Genomic DNA, 21,825 nt, shown 5'->3' on the forward strand with positions numbered 1-21,825 from the left:
TTTAAAATAAAATTTGAGTAAAAGTTACTACTTTCAGTTGTTTTATTTGATTTCAAAGCGTATTTAAGTGCATATCCACAATTGCAAAAGATCAGCTGGGCTCAGGAACATACTTCCTCACAGCACAATGATAATCACAACCTGTACCATAAAGTGCAAACAATTTTCAGTCCTATTGTCCAATGGATAACACTATGATAAGAATAAAGAAATTTAAATTAAAAATGATTAAAAAAACAAAATGCACACAAAATTAAATGCCCACAAGATACCACAAATCAAACTAAAATGCAACAGGATTCCACTACTCACAATAAAATGCCACAGGATCCCACAACTCAAAATAAAACAATATAAAATGCCCACAGGTTCCCACATCTCAAAATAAAACAAAATGCGCACAGGATTCCACTATTTAAAATGCTCACAGGATCCAACTATTCAAAATACAGTGCCCACAGGATTCTACTTTTCACAATAAAATGTATACAGGATCCTGATAGATAGAAGATTTAAAGATAGAACAATCTCATTCTTTTGGAAAAAAGTGGACCAGATTACCACCTGATTATGAGACAATGGAAAGAGCGTGCACAAGGCAAGTGTCACGGTGAGGAGGCCCCCTACCGGTCGCCTCCGTCCACAGCGGCTGTTGTTTGTATTGTTACGTTGTGTGCGTCCCTCAGGTGGGAGGAGCCCGTGATCCGTTTCACCTGAGGGTCGTTTGTGTGTCTATATATGTCTTGTCTTTGTACCAGTTGACCGCTGGTCATTATATCCTTCATTTGGATCTATGTCACGGGTTTTTGGTTTGCACACTTTCAATTAAACCATCCTTTTTCCCTGAGACTTGGCGTGATCACTTCTATTTTGTTTCGCTCACCCTGCCCGTCACAGCAAGTAATCCGGTGTACTTTTTGAGTTGTGGCACGCATGTAACATCGGGTGTACTAACAAGTACACACCACGTCAACACCAAGAGAGTAGAAGACCCAAGTGTCGACAAAACGCAAAGAGCAAAATGTGTGCGTGCATCTACACACACACACACACACACATAAGCAGCAAAACCAATCAACGCGTAGAAAAATAAACTCGACCGCAAAACTCACAGGAGAAAAATGCAACAGAAAAGACGCGGAGAAAACTCAACACGAGAAAACGAAACTTAGGACGCCAGGGGAAGTAACTGGCAGCAAGCAGAATGTCGCGACAAAACAAAAACCCTTACTAAAATAAACGAAGAATGGATAGGAAAATATAAAGCAGGGGGAAAACTTGAGGTAGGCTAGTAAGCAGCGCAGGAGATAGTTACTCGAATAAGTAGTAGAAAAGCAAGAGAGATGAAAGAGAGCATAAGGTGGCGAGACACCTAAATACAAGAAACGCAACCAGAAATCACAGAGAAAGGGCTGAGGACGTGAATGCAAGCCAAAAGGATTCAGCAGTGATCCGTTTCACAAAGCTTCCTTTAGAAGCCATAGAGACAGCTAAAACAGATCACTGCTGATTGCGCCTGGAGAGTCTAGAGCCCTATCCGGACGGGATTAGTTTTTCAGGGGGACGTCTGTGAAAAATATTTCACCCTTGTACTCAGTGATAGTGCATCCGGACAACAATTAAAAAAACAGGAGGACCCGTGAGTTTTTGGCTTTCTCGGTCACATGACATCGCCTTGTCACGTGATAGCATGTTTAATAATGTCACACTGCCAACTCTGATGATTCCTTTTTAACTTTTAACTTTACTACTGTTCAGTTCAGCATTTAAGATCTCCGTTTAAGTTAAGCTATTTTGTTAAACCAATACAGAAAACACATTATAAAAAATAAATCCGTTAAATAAAATAAAATAAATACATTAAAAAATCCAGTAAATCCATTTTCGCTCGCCGCTGTCTTTACGTGGATCTCCGTGAAAACGCACGCCCAACGTGTAACTACGGTGCGTGGCAGTGGACATATAGCTGTTTTATTAAACGCGAGGTGATGTCTGCATGTATAAACTCAGACATGTGGATCCGGACGGGACTAACATTACCAGACGACCACGGAGTACAGCGAAAAACAGTAGGTAATTCCGCCTGTAATTTTCTCTGAGGACGTCTGAGAAAAACACGGACATGCTCGTTCTGGACGGGATTAAAATCACAGAGGACCCCCCGTAAAAGAGAAAATTACCCCAGGACCCCCTGAGAAACTAATCCCGTCCGGATAGGGCTTAGGACTGACTCAGGTGCCTCTAGTGTTGTTAGGAGGAGTGGCAGCCGAGCCAGCCCTGACAACGCAATTGACTTTCAGTTCCGGGACTCAGAAGTTTAAATTTCTGCCCGCATTTAATTTTTCACCATCAATATTTTTTTACTCAGTAACGTGAGGGGGTTCAAATGTGGCGAAGTAAAACTACTTAGGTCAAAATTTACTCGAGTAAAAGTAAAAATTACATATTTCAAAAATTACTCAGAAAATTACAAATTACTCATAAAAAGTAATTACAGTAACGTGAGTAAATGTAATTCGTTACTTTCCACCCCTGCTGACGGGGCAGCAGAACAAGCTGTATAGAAAGTCTGGGCATGACTTGAAGCACAGTCAGTGTTGCCCCATCAACAGCTTGATTGGTTTCTGTACACATACAGAAATACACATAGCAAGCAAATGCACACAGCTGAACTCTTTCTCAACAGACAACCACACACACACCTGTCATTGCTGAAACCTGGAAACCTGATGTGTCTGAAGTTGTGGTCAAACATCAGCTAAGAACAGCCATGACAAGCAGACAAGCCTGTACAGGCAGACTTTCTCCAGTGAGGAGGGTTTCTGTTCTGTGTTACCATCTGAACAGGAAGGAATGAGTGATCAATTTATATAGCACCTTTCAACTTTACAATATTTAACATAGGTACAAATCTTACATGACCAATGGCACACAGCATACTCCCAACCAGAATCCACAGCCCCTTGGAGTACTGAATCCAATTCAGTACAGGAAGGGGGTAGAGAGGACAGTGCCAGGACAGAGCACCATCCATCACTGGACATACATCCACACACACATTCATGCACTGATACTCAAACTGACACTGTTTTTATTGTACATTGTACACTCTGTCACACACTCACACTCTGCCTCTGTCACAGTGACACATTCAGCCGGAGGGAGATTTTTCCAGGGAATGCCAATTTACCTAACCTCCATGTTTTTGAACTGTAGGAGGAAACCAGAGACCCCAGAGGAAATCCATGCAGACACAGGGAGAACATAGAAACTCCACTCAGATAAGGACTTGAACCCAAGACTCCAGTGCTGAGTGGCAAACATATTAACCACCATATATAGGCCTACTGTGTGTGTATGTGTATATATATATATATATATATATATATATATATATATATATATATATATATATATATATATATATATATATATATATATATATACACTACCGTTCAAAAGTTTGGGGTCACATTGAAATGTCCTTATTTTTGAAGGAAAAGCACTGTACTTTTCAATGAAGATAACTTTAAACTAGTCCTAACTTTAAACAAATACACTCTATACATTGCTAATGTGGTAAATGACTATTGTAGCTGCAAATGTCTGTTTTTTGGTGCAATATCTACAAAGGTGTATAGAGGCCCATTTCCAGCAACTATCACTCCAGTGTTATAATGGTACAATGTGTTTGCTCATTGGCTCAGAAGGCTAATTGATGATTAGAAAACCCTTGTGCAATCATGTTCACACACCTGAAAACAGTCTAGCTCATTACAGAAGCTACAAAACTGACCTTCCTTTGAGCAGATTGAGTTTCTGGAGCATCACATTTGTGGGGTCAATTAAACGCTAAAAATGGCCAGAAAAAGAGAACTTTCATCTAAAACTCGACAGTCTATTCTTGTTCTTAGAAATGAATGCTATTCCATGTGAGAAATTGCTAAGAAATTGAAGATATCCTACAACGGTGTGTACTACTCCCTTCAGAGGACAGCACAAACGGGCTCTAACCAAAGTAGAAAAAGAAGTGGGAGGCCGCGTTGCACAACTAAGCAAGAAGACAAGTACATTAGAGTCTCTAGTTTGAGAAACAGACGCCTCACAGGTCCTCAACTGGCATCTTCATTAAATAGTACCCGCAAAACACCAGTGTCAACATCTACAGTGAAGAGGCGGCTGTGGGACTTTGGGCTTCAGGGCAAAGTGCCAAAGAAAAAGCCAATAAAAGAAAAAGATTAATATGGGCAAAAGTACACAGACATTGGACAGAGGAAGACTGGAAAAAAGTGTTGTGGACGGATAAATCCAAATTTGAGGTGTTTGGATCACAAAGAAGAACGCTTGTGAGATGTAGAACAAATGAAAAGATGCTGGAACAATGCCTGACGCCATCTGTTAAGCATGGTGGAGGTAATGTGATGGTCTGGGGTTGCTTTGGTGCTGGTAAGGTGGGAGATTTGTACAGGGTAAAAGGGATTCTGAATAAGGAAGGCTATCACTTCATTTTGCAACGCCATGCCATACCCAGTGGACAGTGCTTGATTGGAGCCAATTTCATCCTACAACAAGACAATGACCCTAAACACACCTCCAAATTGTGCAAGAACTATTTACAGCAGAAGCAGGTAGCTGGTATTCTATCGGTAATGGAGTGGCCAGCGCAGTCACCAGATCTGAACCCCATTGAGCTGTTGTGGGAGCAGCTTGACCGTATGGTACGCCAGAAGTGCCCATCCAACTTGTGGGAACTGCTTCTAGAAGCATGGGGTGCAATTTCTCCAGCTTACCTCAACAAATTAACAGCTAGAATGCCAAAGGTGTGCAATGCTGTAATTGCTGCAAATGGAGGATTCTTTGACGAAAGCAAAGTTTGATGTAAAAACAATGTTATTTCAAATACAAATCATTATTTCTAACCTTGTCAATGTCTTGACTCTATTTTCTATTCATTTCACAATGTATGGTGGTGAATAAGTGTGACTTCATGGAAAACACAAAATTGTTTGGGTGACCCCAAAGTTTTGAACGGTAGTGTATATGTATTAGGGGTGGGACGTGATTAAAAAAATTATTCTAATTAATCGGAAGCTTTGTAATTAATTAATCGCATTTTAATCGCATTTCAGTATCTAACATGAGAAATATAAATTTAAGTTTGAATGATGAATTAATCAATGAACATAATCATAAACTTGTTTATGATAGATGAGTGCAGAAAACAGTTCAGAACACTGGAAATTCTGACCAAAAATGTTGTTTAATTTTGGGAGTTTTGCTCAGGATGTTTTTGCAGAATTGTGTAGAATTGAAGTAAATCAGAATTGAAGATGTTTTTTAATACCATTTTAGATGGTATATTTTTCTTTAATTTCCCAGGCCTCTGCCACAGACATCTCCATAGAGCCTAGAAGTGTCTTCTGCATGCTTAAAATGGTTCATATGCGTGCTACCCAAGTAAGTAGTCTTTGAGATAAGGTTTCTTAATACAGAGGATGCATTAGACCAGGGGCTCATCTTCTGTTTCCTAAATGCATCAATTACTGCTTGAGGAAGCTGTTCTACTTTGATACTTGAAGAAAAAAACATGCTCAATAAAATGTAGGCTACTCGTGTTCAACGGTTTATTCAGTTAAACATGAATTTGTAAGCCTACATACTGTACATTAAAAGGGGTTGATATCATGTTTATTCAGCTAAACATGATATTTGAAATGTAAGCCAACATTTTGTACATTTAACCTCACGGACGTAATTTGGGGGGGACTTTTTCAAAAGCCGGTTTTGGTCCTCTGCAGTTTTAACGGTTAAAAATAAATATTTAAATAGCGACGCTAGGACCATGCAGAAAACGAGTTCCGAGCTCCGCTCCGGTAACACTTTACGTTCCTAAAAATGAATTTTCCATGAAGCAAACCTGGCGACTTTGTGGCTGCATCCATGTAAACACACGTACGATTTGTAATTCACAGGTTTGAAAACTCGTTCTCGCCCCTACTGTGCAATTTGGTTAGGAATACAGCCGAGCTAAACTATCAAGTTGAAAGTCATCATAGTTTGCTTACCCATTTTGACCCAGTTCCCAACCCAACTTTAAGAATAGATTAATGGCGATAATTTTTATATCGCCGGATAAGTGTATCAAATTAACGAACGCCGTTAACGGCCCACCACTAATATATATATATATATATACAGTTTCTAAATGTTCATGATCTGATAAGCTAAACTAAATGAGGTTTATACAACACTGGTTTTACTGGCTCATAATTAAAAATGCCAGCCACCATTTTCTGCAAAGATTAACATGAATCTCTGTAGAAATGTGTGAAATCTGTGTAAACATTGTAAAGTCTAAATTTGATGCTGGAGATTCTTATTGTTTCAGAAGTGTCCGTTCTTACCTGAGACCAGCTAGAGGGTGAGGATGAGGAGGATCTTTATCCTAAAATCTTTTTTGTCTGTTGACTTCAACTCTCAGCTCAGATGATTGTTAGAACTAAAGCCTCTGAAGACTCTATCTGTCAGTGTCAGTGTCTGGTCTGTTTCTCACTTTGTCTGTATATTTGGTTCTGTCAGACCACAGGAAGACAGCTACTTCCTTTTGTGGCTAGTGACAGATACACTCAAACAGCTTTATCGCAAGGAGTATGACCACCAATATATTAAATAAAATGTCATTTTCTGTGGATTAATTCACTGACTGACTCCTTTGTTTTGGTGTTTTTCTGATGTTAATTCTGAGTTCTTTAGGAAGTCTAACTATGCACAGTGCTGAAAGATGTATAGAGACAGAGGGAGTCTAGCAATAGAACAGTCACACAGTGCTAGATGATGTTGTAATGATTTAGGTTTAAATGTAAGAATATCTCAAATTCAGTTATCGTGTAGATATTAGTGAGATGGATAGATCTTCCAGTTGATAGTTTCACCTATAATGCATTTTCCTTCATTTTAACTTACTTTAATCATCATAGCTTTTGGATTGGTTAACACTGGTTTAAATGGTCTGTGGAGTTTTTTGGTTCAATAGTTAGCTTAGGTTCAGTTGGTTTGTTTCTTCCTCAGATCAAGTTAAAACTTGATTAACTCTCTGAACCTAAACCCAAGTTTTCGACCTTATGCATCATATGCATTATAACATTACATTGTTGATATATATTAATCAATAAAAATATGCATTTGTTCATTAAACCAATTACCGTGGCAAATGTATTTCAACCAGTGGTATTGGGTCACTGGGCAGACTATGAACTTCACCCTCAGGTAATGAGACTGATGTGTCATAATTTCACATATTTCTGTTATTTCCCTGAAGTTTCAGAGTAGTGGCCTTTACAATTATTCATAATTAATCAACGTTTCTACATGATCTACAGAGTGCAGATTGTTGATTCACTCACTACAGTTCCAGACTGTCTCTGGAAGGATAAAGTGCATGCTAGATCCATGTTAATCTTACAGCATTTAAAGACCTTTCAGACCTTCCAACTTTAAGGCAACAGTTTGGGGAAGGCCAATTTCTATTCTTGCAGACTGTTTACTTCTACACATAAAGAGCTGTTTAGCTGATTAACTGGACTGTATTTGTGTTGAGTGTAACTGTGTGATAACAGAAACAGGAGAACTACAGGAAGTTAGTAATGTGTAATAACTACAGGGGGTTAGTAATGTGTTTTCTTTCTTCGGTGGGTTAGTTATGTGAGATCTCTCTGACACCTACAGATTGTACTATTATGAGGTACTCACCACGACATCATCAAAACAGAGAGAAGACAATGTACTAAAATGTAATGAACTCTGTGAAGTTGCATTGTTTAGATTTAATACATTTCGTTGTTTGCACTTGTACTGAGCAGTGACAAAGATGAATGTCTCCACCTTTGAAGAACATTGAGTAATGTATGTCTCACCGTCTATATAATCCGTGCTGCTGTGGGGTCTGCTATTGAAACCTCTGCCCACTGAAAGCCACATAACAGATATTAAAACACTGACAGCAAACATATACTCAACAGTCACTATCATGTAGATCTGTGTCATAAAAACCATGCATCCATGATCAGATTCACAGTCTGATTCATCTCCAATGATGTCAGTAACGCGTTACTTAGTAACGCGTTACTCTAATCTTACCACTTTTTTCGGTACGAGTAATATAACGCGCTACTATTTCCAGTCCAGTAATCAGATTAAAGTTACTTATCCAAATAACTGTGTGTTACTATTTTTATTTTCCTTAGTAAAAATATTTATTTTTGCTTTCTTCTTGGCTCAGTTTTACTTTTGCGTCTGACCGTAGCGCTCGACTCCGCACGCTGCGCGCGACCCTGTGAGAGCGCGAGCACGTTTTACAAGTCCTTTTTTGCAGTGTCCTCCGGTAACGATATGTGGTAGTATAAAGAAATACCCCTCAAAAACAGGGGAAAGAACATTTACCTGATGAATTTTAATGTTGCTTTGTGTTCCACGTTTGAAAAGTGCTGGAATTTTGACTAACGTAGCCTACTTTAAAATGCTTGAAATTGTAATGATATTTCGTTTCACAAGCTGTTTGACTGAACAGTTTGCTTGTATTACGTTTACAAATAAATTTACAAATAATACCGCGCAGCTACACAAACGTAATGTCAGGAGATATTGTAACGACTACTACTCCTCACGGCGAGTCTTGCCCTTTAAGTGACCCTGGGGGGGTGGCGACGGTGCGCGCCAGCGTTGCGTTATCAATAAACTTTCCCTCCTCGGGATTTTTGGATTAAGCAGTTTCTGCCTCGGTTACCGAACCTGCTTCGATACATTGTTACTGTTAAAAATGCACTTCCAATAAAGTGAGTATTGGAAAAATTTATTTTGCTGCTGAATGTAACTATTAAAGTAACTTGTAATCTAACATAGTTACTTTTAAAATCAAGTAATCAGTAACGTAACTAAGTTACTTTTAAAAGGAGTAATCTGTAATCAGTAATCGGATTACTTTTTCAAGGTAACTTAGCCATCACTGTTCATCTCCACACCAGTATGTACCAGAATCTTGCTCTGTCACCTCTCTAAAGAAAACAGTCAGGATTTGATTTGTTCTGGCATAATTTAGAGACGTGTCCCTCATTTATCCATCTTCCACTCTCTTTAACTGCTACTCTATAAGCACAAATACCAGTGTCCACTGTTTTGCAGAAAATCGTGGGTTTATTCTTGTGGGATTCTGGATTCAGCTAATGTTCACAGATCCTCCAACCTAGCCAGTCTCGTTAATGGTCTTCACATAACATAGATCTGTAGATCCCAAAAAACCATTTGAGAAAAACTTTAATACAAATAAACTGTGTGATCTGCTAAGCAGTAAATTATTTGGCCTCTAATTTCTTGCCTGTGCCAAGATGGTGAACAATCAAACTCCTAATTTTTCTGCTTTTAGGGTGCACACTTATTTATTTTATTATTTTAGCACACCTGCTACAAGGTGGTCGAGGCAGGATGGGGTGTGACATGGGACATTTTGGCTTAAATCTGCCCCATCACTCCCGTCTCCTCAGACATGCTCTTAAATGAGGAGTTTTCTTCACCTCAAGCAGATAAAGACACACCCAGTGTCTCCCAACAGGACTGCGACTATGAACAACATACTAAAAATATCACAGTTACTAAATGTATTAATAAGTTTATTTTATTATTTTATTATGTTTTATTTTTTGTAAGTGTGGTGGAAAATCTAAAATTTTCCTTGATGCTTTGCTTTATTTAGTATATGTTAATCACAATAATCACATGATAAATGTATACGCTAGTGGTCTTTACCTATATATGTGTGTTAAATCGTGTAAGTAGGACACTGAAGCCATTCAGTGCCTGGTATGGCTCAGTAGGCCTTAGAATTGTACTGGCTTTCCTCTGCCACGTCATCAGCCCATCCTGATGTGCCTCTGTGTGTAGGGTGACCTCGCTCTTATCCATACTGGAGACACCAGCTGGTCTCTTAGTCTCTAACATGGAAGTTGCCACGTCGGCTCTCAGACCATAACGAGACTGCCAAGTGTGGATGGAGCATGAGGGGAGGGGCCAATATACATTTGTCCAAATAGAAAAAGGAGTGGGAGGCCCCCCACTATCAATAATCTTAAATCACACCCAAACATACAGAAATTACAGAGGTGTTCTGCAATAATTTTATGACCTTTTTCACAATAAAAATGGACTCTATTCATATATATTCTGAGTAATTCCATTATACCTGTGCAGACTGCCTGTTCACAGATTTAGGTTTCCCTTAACTGTTTTCCAGAAGCAAGTGACTGAAGATATCATCAGCAGGATGAAAGCCTCCACCTGTGTCTTAGATCCTTTTCCTACAGCTCTAGTGAAAGCAAACATGTCTGCCATAAGTCCCCTAATAACCTCTGTAATAAACCACTCTTTGCAGGCTGGCCATCTTCCATTTGCTTTAAAAACAGCTGTAATCAGACCACTACTTTAAAAACCCAGGACCACCTTAACAATAATAACCTCATAGCACAGAATCAGCATTGGTTAGAGTCAGCATTGATGCTGACTCACCTTCCCTCATCATCCTTCTTGATTTATCTGCTGCATTTGACGCAGTGAGCCAAAGGATACTCCTCAATCAGTTACATCACACCACAGGGCATCGCCCTAGCCTGGATTCAGTCATATATCACAGACAAAACACAGTGCATTTCCATTGGAAACATAAGGTCCCAGGCACATTGTATGACCTGCGGAGTCCCCCAGGGGTCAGTTCTTGGACCCATTCTCTTCACTATATACTTGCTCCACTTTGGTGATGTCATCAGTCACTATGGAATTTTATTTCATTGTTATGCAGATGACTTACAATCTACACAAAAGTTGACACAAAATTCAATGCAGCTTTCCCATCAACTGGAGAGTTAAATGGAAAAGAATTCACCAGCATCCTATCATCTAGTGAATAATTCACCAGCATCCCTGGGTCTCCTCTGATCAGCTCTACTCTGCTCTATCACACTGGATGATGAGGGTCTTAATAATTAGTGGTTCAGATGAATTTGGTGTGTTGTGACAGAAACAAATTTATATCTCTAATTAATTTTCTTGCTTTGTGGAAGTGTAAATTCACCCTGACATAATGTGATATAATAAATTTCCCTCACTCACATAGACTATATTGTAAATCTTTCTGAATGCCCCTCCTGAATGTTGAGTCCAGGTGTTTGTTAAACTCATTGCTATCATTGTGACGGGCAGGGTGAGCAACTAAAAAGGAAGCAATCATGCCAAGTCTCAGGGAAAGAGGATGGTTTAATTGAAAGTGCACAAACCAAAAACCCGTGACATAGTTCCAAATGAAGGAAATAATAACCAGCAGTCAACTGGTACAAAGACAAGACATCACAGAATGACCAGCCACTTTCGGAAGCCGCCAGTCTCTTTTTCTTTCTCCTTCGTTTGTGGTCATATCTCGTGGAAAGTGTTTGTCTGCGTAGTGTTTCGTGAAGAGATCCGCCGTGCCTGTGTTGTGTTTGTGGCACGGCGAGGACCAGGGCTGTCTCCCTGGGAACACTCTTTGTGTTTGTTGTTTGAAGAGATCCGCCGTGCCTGTGTTGTGTTTGTGGCACGGCGAGGACCAGGGCTGTCTCCCTGGGAACACTCTTTGTGTTTGTTGTTTGTTTTTTTGAAGAGATCTGCCGTGCCTAAGTGTTGTGTTTGTGGCACGGCGAGGACCAGGGCTGTCTTCCTGGGAACACTCTTGGTGTTTGTGGGTGAACGGACTTGAGGATCTGTCTGTATGCGTGCTCGTTTGTTATATGTTAAGTGTTTTGTGTGTGTAACGTGGTCGCCGCTCGTCACTGTCGCCTCGCTCCCCGTGTGTTGTGTGTTTTATGTGGGGAGCGACTGCGACTCTGAGCGGTGCGTCACCATTGTTTGCATGTTGAGCACGTATGTATCGGTCCCATTCGTTTTCTGTTTTCGCACTAATTTCTATTTGTTTAGTATTTGTATTTGCGTGTGTGTTTTGTCCTCGCGTGCATGTGATATGTTGCGTGTAATTCCACACATGCTCCTCCCCTTAAATGTATGTTTGGGGGGGACCGGCTGTGGTCCTGTGCCACGGGGTATGGCACGGAAGGCGTCGGTGGGGCACGTTTGTGTTTTATGTTGGTGTGTGGTTGGGTGTGTGTGTATGTGTATGTGTATGCAGGTGCTTCTCCCTAGTGGTGTTCCTGGACCTTGTGGGGGTCTCCACCTGGCAGGAGCCCCCTTGTGTTGTGGGGTGACCGGAGCCTGGTCATGAAGAGCCCCTCTCTAGAGGGCTGGGGCCCCCGGATGTTTGGGAACCATGGGGCTCTGGTCTGAGAAGCTCCTGCTGAGGAAGGAGATCCTCCCTCCTGCCTGGGGTAACCAGGAGGCCCTTGGGGCTGCTCCCCAGCCCGCGATGGGGGGTGCTCTGGGCCTCGGTCTCTGGCACTCCTGGGTTGGGTGGAGGAGTCCACCTTGCAATGAGGGGCCCTGGGAGGGGTTGGCTCCCCAGGAGGCTGGGGTGACCCCTAGCAGAAGGCAGGGGTCAGCTCTGGGAGGAGGTAGGTCCAGGAGGTGAAGTAACCACGCCTCGGAGAGGTAACCTGCACACACACACACATACACTAGGGACGATAAAGGAGCCATAGCTCCTCGTCCTCACACCTGTGGGAGTCACTGGCTGAAGGCCGGTTAGGGCGTGAGGGCCCTGTGACCGACCGGGGCGTAGTTTTGTGTTGTTAACGGCCCAGTAGGTCCAGGGTCCCGCCCAGGGAGATGAACTGATTAATGTTGTGTGTTTTGTGTTGCAGCTCCTGCACTGTAAAAACGAAAAAGTTGAGAAACCTCAAAATTTCAAGGCAACTTACTGCACTCAATTTTTGAGATTTGATCCCAACTCAAGCTCTTAAGTTTTTAAGAAATTCACTCACAGTTGAGCCAACTTATTATTTCTTGTTCCAATTATTTATTTTTCACAGGTATATAAATTTCAGATTTTAAGTATTGCCTACAAATAATTCCAAATGATTCAAGTTATGCTAACTTACTATATCTTGTTCAGATAATTTATCTTGCCCATGTATATGAACCTCAAAATGTAAGTTACATACCAGGAGTTCCAAATTTTTAAAAGTTGTGCCAACTTATTATATTGTGGTTTGTTGTGGGAGAAAGAGGCCGCAGACAAGTCCATTCTTATCAAGAACAGAGGTTTTATTCTCACCTCGCAAGAAAATTGGCTCTCACAGGCACAGTCAATTCAAACTTGAGGCCTTAAATAGCTTGGCCTTGCACATGAAACACAGGGGGAGGTCATGAAGATGACAACGTTAAGCCAAATTTGTAGTTAGCTTATCTAGCTAGCTGTCCTAGCTAACTAGCAAGAGCGACCTGCTCCACAGTGCATAGGAATGTAGGGATATATATACATTTATTTCCATATATCTGTATTACTTATATAGACAGTACTAAGATAAGCAGACAGGTTTTGAAAAGCATCTTCTTGAGTCCATCATAATGTGTGTCGTCCTGAGTCCATCATAATGTGTGTCGTCTTGAGTCCATCATAATGTGTGTCGTCCTGAGTCCATCATAATGTGTGTCGTCCTGAGTCCATCATGTGTGTCATCCTGAGTCCATCATGTGTGTCGTCCTGAGTCCATCATAATGTGTGTCGTCCTGAGTCCATCATAATGTGTGTCGTCCTGAGTCCATCATAATGTGTGTCGTCCTGAGTCCATCATGTGTGTCGTCCTGAGTCCATCATAATGTGTGTCGTCCTGAGTCCATCATGTGTGTCGTCCTGAGTCCATCATTATGTCGTCCTGAGTCCATCATTATGTCGTCCTGAGTCCATCATAATGTCGTCCTGAGTCCATCATTATGTCGTCCTGAGTCCATCATTATGTCGTCCTGAGTCCATCATAATGTCGTCCTGAGTCCATCATTGTGTCGTCCTGAGTCCATCATTGTGTCGTCCTGAGTCCATCATAGTGTGTGTCGTCCTGAGTCCATCATTATGTTTGTCGTCCTGAGTCCATCATTATGTGTGTCGCCCTGATTCCATCATTGTGTGTGTCGCCCTGAGTCCATCATTCTGTACTTTTACAAAGTTTTGTATACAATTGGAAAAAAATGTTAAACTACAATGAAATATTTAGTTATTTTCCATAAAATTTTGATTTTTTTTACAGTGTAGACACCTATAAATAAACAGAACGTGATAGAGGCGGATTTTTTTTTTACCTCATTAATGTCTGCCACCCAAAATCCAGATCCAGAGTGCTAAAAATGTAGAAATGACATCAACTACAAATGCGACATCAGTGGCATATGGAGAAAGCTGAACTGTTAAGCACATTCATTTGAACATCATTTAATGTGACTATAGCGATAGAATAGTCGGCGACGTTCCTAGCAAATTAGACTTAGAAAGTAGTGGTGGGCCGTTAACGCTGTCATTAATTTGATACTCTTATCGGGCGATATAAAAATTATCGCCGTTAATCTATTCTTAAAGTTCGGTTGGGAACTGGGTCAAAAGCAAACTATGATGACTTTCAACTTGATAGTTTAGCTCGGCTGTATTCCTAACCAAATTGCACAGTAGGGGCAAGAACGAGTTTTCAAACCTGTGAATTACAAATCGTATGTGTGTCTAATGTCTAATGTCTAATGTCAATGTTTATTTCAAATATGGAAAACTAAAAACAAAACAAATGATAAAACAGATAACAAAACAATTTCTTGTTTGTTTGTTTGTTGTTGTTGTTGTTGTGTTTACATGGATGGAGCCACGAAGTCGCCAGGTTTGCTTCATGGAAAATTCATTTTTAGGAACGTAAAGTGTTACTGGAGCGGAGCTTGGAGCGGTTGTTTTCTGCATGGTCCTAGCGCTAGATTCGTCGCTATTTAAATATTTCGTTTTAACCGTTAAAACTGCAGAGGACCAAAACCGGCTTTTGAAAAAGTCCCCCCCTCAAATTACGTCCGTGAGGTTAAATGTACTAAATGTTGGCTTACATTTCAAATATCATGTTTAGCTGAATAAACATGTTATCAACCCCTTTTAATGTACAGTATGTAGGCTTACAAATTCATGTTTAACTGAATAAACGAGTAGCCTACATTTTATTGAGCATGTTTTTTTCTTCAAGTATCAAAGTAGAACAGCTTCCTCAAGCAGTCATTGATGCATTTTGGAAACAGGAGATGAGCCCCTGGTCTAATGCATCCTCTGTATTAAGAAACCCTATCTCAAAAACTGACTTTTAGTCATTACTTGGGTAGCACACATATGAACCATTTTATTATAGATTAATCTAGATTAATCTAAATTAATTTCAAGATTTCAGTTAGATTTATCTAGATAAAAAAAATTAATCTATGCCCACCCCTACTTAAAAGCCTGTTCCATTACAATGTATGTCTACCAGTATATCAGTTCATCTGTCTCTCAGTGTGTTACAGGTTATTTCCTTGGTTATGTTCAAGTATAGACCCAGTGTTTAGAAATGTTTCTTTTAAAAGTCCAGCACCCAAACAAACTGCCATTTTCTATTGCCATTGACTGCACAAGAACTAAAATGAGAACCGACATCAATAGACATGGAACAATCAACAGAAATCTCTCTACCGCCGAGATGGACTTCACTCCAGTTGCCTAGGCTCAGCAGTCCTCTCCAGGAACATCGAGGACGTGCTACGTCGGGCCTGACCAGCCACAATAAACCACGCAAATCAGCTAAGTAGAACTTACTTCCCTAACTACCAAACCATTGAGACTGTGTCTGTTACCCGTGGCAGGTATAGGAATAACAGGGCGATATGTTTTTAAAATCTAATTAAAATTAAATTAAATAATCAACATGAAGTGAGCAGCAATACTAAGCTAAGGCTAGGACTTCTAAACATTAGATCGCTTGCATCAAAAGCTGTGATAGTAAAAGAAATATTCTGAGATAACAGACTAAATGCACTCTGTTTAACAGAGACATGGGCTAGAGTAGATGAATATGTAAGTTTTAATGAAGCAGCTCCTGCTGGATACAGTTATGTACATCAGCCCCGCATCACAGGGCGTGGAGGTGGAGTAGCCACAATATATGACACTGATATAGGTCTTACTATAAAACCAACCACTTCTAGTAACTTATTCAAGGCTTTGATAGGTGAAATAGGCAATAATCTCATAGGCAATAAAACAAAGCTTAAACTAGTGACCATTAATTGACCGCCGGGTCCTTACTCAGAATTTCTTCAGGAATTTGCTGAGTTTCTTTCGGAATTAGTCTTATCCATTGAAAAATTTGTAATTGTGGGTGATTTCAACATTCATTATGAAAATGAATCAGACCCACTGAAAACCGTGTTCGATTCCATCCTAGACTCAGTAGGTATAGCCCAAAATGTGACCGGGCCTACTCACCGCTGTAAACACACCTTAGACTTAATACTTACTTACGGGTTAAAAATAGAAAACTTGGCAATCATCCCCCAAAATGACGACATTTCAGATCATTCCTTACTGATATATGAATTAGCTTTATATGATGTACATCAGATGCGCCATACAAAAACCACGCGCACTATCACATCCAACACTGCAGCAACATTTATTAACATACTGCCAGAGCTACCGAACACTATGCCACTGCAGCCCAATGAACAGGCAACACAACAGTTTTATTCCACACTCACCAATACCTTAGAGAGTGTAGCTCCAGTTAAAATAAAATTAATTAGGGAGAAAAAGCTTGCACCATGGTATGACGACCACACTCGTCTTCTAAAACAGGCAGCTCGAGCAGCGGAGCGCAAATGGAGATCCACCTCACTAGAAGTGTTTAGAATCGCATGGAAAGACGCCGTAGTCAAATATAAACATACCCTAATAAAAGCTAGAGCCTCATATTATATTATATACACTAATATTAAGATGGCGCCGGTGAGGTCGGCTGCCATCACGACTGCTCCGTCCACCATTAATATTGTAGGTATGATCATATTATAGGCTATATTACCTTATCCGAACATGCTTCTACCATTAATACTGTAGGTACGATCATTTTATAGGCTACATTACCTTATCCAAACATGCTTCTACCATTAATACTGTAGGTACGATCATTTTATAGGCTACATTACCTTATCCAAACATGCTTCTACCATTAATACTGTAGGTACGATCATTTTATAGGCTACATTACCTTATCCAAACATGCTTCTACCATTAATACTGTAGGTACAATCATTTTATAGGCTACATTACCTTATCAGAACGTGCATCCAGCATTAATACTGTAGGTAGGTACGATCATGTTATAGGCTATATTACCTTATTTGAACGTGCTTCTGCCATTAATATTGTAGGTATGATCACATTATAGGCTATATTACCTTATCCGAACATGCTTCTACCATTAATACTGTAGATGCGATCATTTTATAGGCTACATTACCTTATCCAAACATGCTTCTACCATTAATACTGTAGGTACGATCATTTTATAGGCTACATTACCTTATCAGAACGTGTGCACAGCATTAATACTGTAGGTACGATCATTTTATAGGCTATATTACCTTATCAGAACGTGTGTACAGCATTAATACTGTAGGTACGATCATTTTATAGGCTATATTTACCTTATCAGAACGTGTGTACAGCATTAATACTGTAGGTACGATCATATTATAGGCTATATTTACCTTATCAGAACGTGTGTACAGCATTAATACTGTAGGTACGATATAGGCTATATTTACCTTATCAGAACGTGTGTACAGCATTAATACTGTAGGTACGATCATATTATAGGCTATATTTACCTTATCGGAACGTGTGTACAGCATTAATACTGTAGGTACGATCATTTTATAGGCCACATTACCTTATCAGAACGTGCATCCAGCATTAAAACAGTAGGTACGATCATTTTATAGGCTACATTACCTTATCAGAACGTGTGTACAGCATTAATACTGTAGGTAGGTATGATCATTTTATAGGCTATATTACCTTATCCGAACGTGCTTCTACCATTAATAAAATCACAAGTCATTATTGAAACAATGCACTGGAGCAAAACAAATTTTAATTATACATTATGATACAGTTATTGCAAATTATTCTAGAATAAAACTGTGAACATTAAAAATACTACAAAAATAACACTGCAGTCTTGGTCTCTCAGCGTTGGTCTGTTAAAATTTCTGTACTGCATCGGTAGTTGTACCATTTCTGTTACGTTCTTGTCGTCAGCATCACCTTCTAACATGGAGAAATGACAGCGCAAACGTCATGAACGTTACATGGTTATTTACTTGTATTTAAGAAAATTGCTTCAGAAATATAAAATAGCCAAATTGAACGAATGCATGGGTTAAAGCAAGAAATTTTCATTTGACTGAAAAATTTTTCCTGGCAAAAGACAATGCCAGCAATTACTGAAAATGTAGTGTAGTTGGGACACTTCCTCTTTTGCCTAATTCTACACAATAAACACATTTATAAAGTATATTTATCTAAACAGCCTGTGTAAGGAGAGAAGAGAGAATGAACACCTGAGCAATAAATGTACATAAATGTTTATATAATGGAGTTATCTGGGGGTCCTCTTCCAGAAAATTATTTAAAGATCAAGTCAAATTTAGTGAATCCTGGTGAGAGGTATGAAGCTCTCTTGTTTTTATCAGATTCACCAATCGCAAAAACATAAGCCGTAAGATTACATGCTTTAAGTAGGTATGTTACAAAAAATTAACACCACTGGATAGAGCTTTTAAATACAAACAGAACAACACTATCCATGTTAAGCCTGGTTTAAGCCTTTATACTTGACGCAGCACGAGTGACGTGAGCAGCGCGAGGGTCCGCACGCCGAAAATGACATAATCGCGGTGGCTCCACCCGTGCGCGAGAGCCTCGCAGTTTTGTAACTTCGCGCGCACAGCGCTTCAGCGCAGTGAACCAAGTCATGTTTGCCGGGTTCATACACCTTTATAAGGTGGAATTAAAGCACTTGTACGTCACTTTCAAGGTCCATTTCAACGCGTTCTCAACGTTAAATTTAAGTTAAATATTTATACATATACTCGAAATGACTCGAAATAATTGGCTTTTTATCACATTATTTAATGGTGGTTTATTTTCAAAACGCCCAATCTTAACGACTTCACGTTCTCTCATGTTTCGTCCTGGAATTACAAGAGGCTCATATTTGTTAACGTAATAACTGTTCAGTCAGACAGATATTTGTTGTGAAACGAAGTAGTTACATTTTCAAGCATTTTAAAGTACTTTAGCCTAAATTCCAGCACTAATGCAACATTACAATTGGTCAGGTAAATGTTAATTCCCCTGTTTTGAGGGGTGTTTCTTTATACTACCACATATTGCTTCGGACTACACTGCAAAAAGAATGTGACGCAGCAAGTAGCCTCCGCCGTTCGCGCAGGTGTACAGAGTCGCGCGCTACGATCACGCCAGGCAGGAGGGGGGTAAAAACTTTTCTACGTAACATCCGCAAATCTGAAGGCGGAATGAACCGCAAGTCAATCAAATGACACCGCCGTCATCCATCCAGCGCTGATGAGCGCCAGTGAGAATCATATTTCGGCCACAAAACAGATAGCACGCGCGTGTGTTGTTTATTATGATTTGACGGATTTTTTCCCCAAAAAAATCAAATGACGGAAATCCGTCGTAGTGACGGAGAACTTTAACCCATGCGAATGTTAAGCGTTAAGAAGTGCTCGTTTTGAGGTGAATCAACTAAAACCAGTTAGTGTAGGACACTAGAATGAACAGATGGATAAAATCGAGTACGGCGAGGCTAAAACAGACATTTGAAACCTCCACTTGTTGGAAACACTCGAGCAAATAGTAATATTTACGAGGTCTTTCCTAGGATAATCACAAAAATATTTAACAATTGTCGAAAAAACACAATAAAATGCAAAAAGATTTACATTGCAATATGATTAAATACGATAAATGGGCAAAACTCACCGTTATTCCAAGACAAAAAACAGCTGGTAGCGCAAAATTCTGGGCTACGCTGACAGTGACGTAATCTTAGCATGCGCAGTAGCCCAAGGTAGGACAGCTCGAGGGGTAGCACAGATTTTCAGAACACCGGACCACGCCATCCAGCCGGCCGAGTCCTTCTCGGTTCACCGCATGGACAGAACAGCAGAGTCGGGGAAGCTAAGAGGCGACGGGGTTTGTGTGATGGTGAACAGCAACTGGTGTGATAAAGCCAGTGTTGTGGCTCTCACTCGCTCCTGCACACCCAACCTGGAACTACTCGCCCTGAAGCTTCGTCCTTTCACCTCCCTCGTGAATTTTCTTCAGTCATCGTCAGCACTGTTTACATCCCGCCGCATGCTGACACAGACACTGCGCTGTGTGAACTACACGAAGTCCTCATACAGTTTCAGATCAAACACAGGGACGCTGCACTAATAGTGGTTGGTGACTTTATAAGCGCTAACCTCAAGCGCGTCGTCCCGAACTTTTATCAACACATCACCTGTCCTACAAGGGGCAACAGAACACTGGACCACTGTTACACTCCATATAAAGACAGTTACAAGGCACAGTCTCAACCACCGTTTGGGAAATCCGACCACGCTGCCATTTTCCTCATGCCGAAATACAAACAACGGCTCAAACTGGAACCGCTGATCCAGAGGGAGGTGACGCAGTGGACGGACCAATCGGTGCACGCGCTGCAAGACGCACTGAAGGACGCTGATTGGACCATGTTTCAGCACAGCGCTGATGACGTCAACGAGTTTACGGAAGCGGTTGTGGGCTTTGTAGGAAAACTGGTGGAGGACATGCTTAGGAAAACTACAATCAAAGCGTTTCCTAACCAGAAGCCGTGGATGGACCGCTCCATCTGCGAAGCCCTGAAAGCTCGCACCGCTGTTTACAACGCGGGACTCATCAGCGGATGCATGGACGAATACAGATCAGCGTCATACCGCGTTTGCAGCGCGGTTAAAGCGGCGATACGGGGCAAAACTGGAGTCACAATTCCAACAAGGCGGCTCCAGATCGCTATGGCGCGGACTACAAACGATAACAGACTACAAGAGCCCATCATGTGGACTGGTGAATGCGGACGCTTCTCTGGCGAACAAGCTGAATCACTTCTTTGCTCGCTTCGATTCAGCTAGCCACAGCGCTAACAGCGGCAATGACGAAATGCCCGGAGGTCAGTGCCCGTTCACCATAACAGAGGATGACGTCAGGAGAGTGTTCAGGTCGGTGAACACGAGAAAAGCTTCGGGGCCGGACGGAATCAGTGGTCGAGTCCTGAAAGCTTGTGCAAACCAGCTTGCACCTGTATTCACCGAAATCTTCAACCTGTCACTATCTGAAGGCGTCGTACCATCGTGCTTCAAGACATCCGTTATCGTCCCCGTGCCGAAAAAACCCCAGCCAACCTGCCTCAATGACTATCGCCCTGTAGCTCTGACACCCGTAGTGATGAAGTGCTTTGAGAAACTGATCAGAGACTTCATCACCTCTTCACTGCCAGACTCCATGGATCCTCTGCAGTTTTCATACCGTCATAACCGCTCTGCAGAGGATGCCATCTCACACCTGCTGCACACATCACTCTCACACCTGGACACTGGGAGGGGGAATTATGTTAGAATGCTGTTTGTTGACTACAGCTCAGCATTTAACACAATTATCCCCTCCAAACTCACAGCAAAGTTGGAGGATCTGGGACTTCCTCACAGACAGACCACAAACAGTACGGGTGGGAAAAATGTCTCACCCTCAACACT

The 21,825-nt window shown here is 40.9% G+C and overlaps 1 protein-coding gene across 1 annotated transcript in view; it reads right to left on the minus strand.

Moving 5' to 3' along the window:
• LOC143486095 (polymeric immunoglobulin receptor-like) overlaps positions 1–6,534 on the minus strand; it is a 51,156-nt gene extending 44,622 nt beyond the window's left edge. The window contains exon 1 of the mRNA XM_076985923.1: positions 6,405–6,534. The gene's annotated coding sequence lies outside the window, so the exon portion shown is untranslated. The remainder of the gene's footprint in view (positions 1–6,404) is intronic.
• Between the last annotated feature and the right edge of the window lie 15,291 nt (positions 6,535–21,825).

This window comes from Brachyhypopomus gauderio, unplaced genomic scaffold, assembly GCF_052324685.1.
Source record: "Brachyhypopomus gauderio isolate BG-103 unplaced genomic scaffold, BGAUD_0.2 sc44, whole genome shotgun sequence".
NCBI classification, from domain to species: domain Eukaryota; kingdom Metazoa; phylum Chordata; class Actinopteri; order Gymnotiformes; family Hypopomidae; genus Brachyhypopomus; species Brachyhypopomus gauderio.